Source organism: Poromitra crassiceps, assembly GCF_964638095.1.
Source record: "Poromitra crassiceps genome assembly, chromosome: 17".
Lineage (NCBI taxonomy): Eukaryota > Metazoa > Chordata > Actinopteri > Beryciformes > Melamphaidae > Poromitra > Poromitra crassiceps.
Window position 1 is genome coordinate 26,551,281 of NC_139635.1, and position 4,359 is coordinate 26,555,639.

The window sequence follows — 4,359 nt, forward strand, 5'->3', positions numbered from 1 at the left end:
GTTATAAAAATAAATAAATAAGGATTTTGTTTACCATCTGAAAACTTTAGTTTGGCATGTGTTGTTCTATACTTGGTGCTTGTCTACAAACTGTATGATAGTGCTGTCATTGTTAGGTGAACAGAAAAAAAAATGTGAATTGAACTTGCTTGATTAACCAGTACTGTGTGGAGGGCCACACATGTAGTATATTTTGAGAGCCAAGCCGAGGGCCGCTTAAAATCAGTTCACAGGCCACAATTGGCCCCCGGGCCGGACTTTGGACATGCCTGCTATAAGTAAAAACTGGCTGAACTGACCACCACTGACTGATAACATATTCCTGTTTCATAGATAATGTACACTTTATATCCGCAGGCCCAGCAGTAAACGTCACTGCCTGCCTACAGATAATCAATTATGGGTTAATTAATAATATGAGAAATGTAGGTTCAAGGGAAATGGCCTAATGTCAATAAATAGACTACAACAGAGGATAATACAATAAAGAAGACAAGTAAAAGGACGGAAGTAAAGAGACTACTTTGGCCTTCTAGTAACCAATTATTTCCTCTAGAGAGCAGCAAAGTGACATGTTCCAGAGCTGAAAGCCTGTGTGTGTATGTGTGTGTGTGTGTGTGTGTGTGTGTGTGTGTGTGTGTGTGTGTGTGTGTGTCAGTGTTGGGGGTAACTCATTACAAAAGTAACATACTACATGTAATATATTACTTTTAGCAGTAACTCAGTAATATAACTTATTACTTATAGGATTTAAGTAATATTATACCAGTTACTTTGTCAAGTAACTCAAGTTACAAATTGAGTTACATTTGATTAAATCAAAGCACATATTTAAAAAAGATACAATCATTTCCTAACCAAACTGTGTGTTTTTATACAAATAACCACTATAGATGGCAATAACAAAGGAAAATAATAACATTTAGAATTTTGGATTGTTTACACTGACTTCAAGGCGGTTGAAATTATTTTTCGGGATGGTTCCGGGGCGGCGATGACATTCTGCTGCTGCTTTTGTTTTGGTAAAAGTAATGCAAAAGTAGTGTAATAAGTAACAAGTTACTCTACACAGAAAGTAATATTGTAAAGTAACTTATTACTTTCAAATGAAAGTAACTAATAATATGTAGTATATTACATTTTGAAAGTAACTTGCCCAACACTGGTGTGTGTGTGTGTGTGTGTGTGTACGTGTGTGGGGTGTATGTGTGTGCATGCACTCAGTGTATAGAGGACGCTTACCTTACTCTTCTTTGGATACTTTTGTGGGAGTTTTGTTGAATCTTGACGAGTATACAGAAAAGTATAGAGAGAAAATACATCAAACTGAACTCTATTTGTATGTTGAATGATCACCCGGGACACAAAGAGAATAAAGGTTTCACATAATATGTGTAGAGATGTGGCTCAGAATATGCAAATATTGGCCAAAATGTATTTACATCTATACTGCATCATGTATTTGAAATATATTCTGGACACTGAAGTCGGATATAGAATGAATTCCATCTATTGTTTTGTGAATCAGAATATTTCGTACCATAACACTTTTCTTTCTTTCTTTTATTAGATTATGCTTGGCCAGTTCTTCCTGCCCACTGAATACACACACAGTGTGTTAAGCATGAACACACACTGTAGAAATAAATACCGGTAAACACTGAACTGCCACTAAGCTTCTCATGCTATGCTACTCAACAGTGTATTCATGACCTTATTGTATGTTACAATGCTTATTATATATGAGTATAATATTCCTACAGCAGATGTATAGTTTTGCTGTCATGTGTCAAGTATCCTAAGAATTATCGCATTACTGTAGGTATTTTCTTTTTAAATAAAGGCATCTCTAATATCAGATGTCATGATGTTAGTAACCTTCGTGATAAATGTAATTTATAATTGAAGGAATGGAAGTCCTCCTCTTCACCTTTTCCAACTGTGGTTGGCGGACATGACCTCTGTTATAAGGATGGAGAGACTTAGGTTCCTGAGGACCAATTCACTTAAAAAGTTTTCAACCATTTGGGACCCATTTCTTAGCCTACCTTGATGAGGTTAGAGGTGACGGATGACTCGCCTGACTGGTCTCTCATGGACCCCCTGCATGGGATCTCAGGCACATTTCTCACGAGCACATAAGCACATGATGGCGGCTGGTAGCTATGTACCAATATGTTTTTGTTTTGTTGGTTTGTTTTTGTGTGTATATGTGTGTGTTAGAGCCATTTCTAAGGATCTCCATATAATTTTTTGTTTGAATGGTAATCATTTGGCAGCACCTGGTGGAGGATTTTGGTGCTGCATGCAAAGAGCAGAGACGTCACCTGACCCACAAATCATGAACCCCTTTAATGAAGGCAGGTGTGCTCAGGAAGGAGTTGAATTGTGGAAGACGCCACGGAGACACAACAGTCTTCAACCGCACGCTCCGTGTTTTTGGTTATTTTTGTTAGGGTTCTTCCGTTTTTGATGGTCTGTTTAATTTGGGGAAAGTTTATTTTGTTGGTTTGGGTTTGATTTAGTTTTACGACGCAAAGCCAACACCAAGCAGTTTGCCCCACTTCACTCAAACAACATAAGCTACCAGCTAGCCTTGTACCAAGACACTGATTAGTGTAATGTAATCAGCGTCTTGGTACAAGGCTAGCTACCAGCCAAACCACCACCTGCTCAACGACCCGTATGACCCTGGAAGAAGATCATCAACAGTGAGTAGCAGCCTAATGGCCCAATAGCTAACCAAGTACAAGTGCGAGTTGAACGTATGTCATGGCGTCTGTGGGCGGCTGTTTACATTAAGCCGCAATAGTGTGTGTCTGAGCATGTTTCTTTGTCTTGTTATTGTTATGAAAAATCTAAAATAAAATATTGGATTTCTTTTTTTTTTTATAACGATAAATAAAAAAGAATGAATATTTGCAGCCTTTAGGCTTCATTCATTATTGTGTGTACTTAGCTCTTGCTGCAGGTTGCAACCAATGGTTGCAACAAGTGGTCAGCTGATCTTTGTTTTCAGCGGCAACTAGGCCTCCTGTTTTCAGCCGCTGTTTACTAAAGCGTGCCTTAAACCGGTTCAAGAAAAATGCTGATTAGGCCAGAATAAAGATGAGACAGCACATGTGCATACCGGCTGTAAAATAAAGAATGAAGACTAATATTAATATTAGATAGTATTGAAATGCATTATATTCAGTATGTAATATGTAGGCTATATCTCTCAAAAGCAAATAGTCAGTCTGCCTGAAAAAGAATTATTTATTTACAACAAAATATTACCAACATGTTTATTTGCAAAAAAGAACAAATCAATATAATTTAATATAATATAATAATAATACAATAATAATGTATAAACACATATTTAAAAGTGTTGTCTTGTATTAGCCTGGGTAAACCTAGTCTCTCCCCAGACTAAAATATTACGTTGAATCGCTGTGCTCCGCATAGAGAGAGCTCTGCAGCATGCAGTAACGTAGTGTATCAGCGTAAGAACTCTCATGGGTCTGGCGTCGAGACTAGGGTAAACCCAGCCTTCAACGTGACGTTACAGACGCTGCCTGCGTGATTTCTAACCCCACATAGGATAAGCAATAACCACGCCCTGGTGCCGGGATTGGCCAGGAGCATTGAAGCTTGGGACTAAAGCACCTGGGGTTTTTCATCTTTTAAAATAAAGATGTAATCACCTAAGGTTACTACATCTGAGGTGACTACAGCACAACACCTTTCAGGTACACTGTCATCAGGTAGTTGTGATGTAGTCAGCTAAGACGTAGTCACCTTAGGTGAGTACATCTTAGGTGACTACAGCACAACACCTAAGGTGACTACATCTTAGATGACTACAGCACAACTACCTGATGACATCACAGTCGAGCAATTGCCTGATATCAATTCCAGTTGAGTGACATCACTTCACACCACACGCTTTTTTACACGAGATCGATTCACCCAGGTCAACTGCTGACCTATAGGTGGTTCAACCGTGATGTTTTTTTTCTAACAGCATATCAGGTTTGGATGAAACATATCAGGTGTACATATCAGGACATGTACATATCTGGGTTAACATGTACGATCCAGTTTGAACCAGGCTGATAGATAATTATAGACAAATAATCTGCATTGTTGCATTGAATCATGAGGAAGGGAGGAAGGCCTTTTGTCTGTTCTCACGGAAGCCCAAATAAAAAGTGACAAAGATGCAGCAATCTTTAGTTGGCACCTTGGCCATGACAGGTCCTTGGCAGATTAACAAAGACAACACAGAAACTTGGCAGCAATCTTCAGGTGGTACTCCCACTGCTGTGAGTGAAAATGTATTGCTTAATGACAGGGGTGGAAGGAACGAATTAC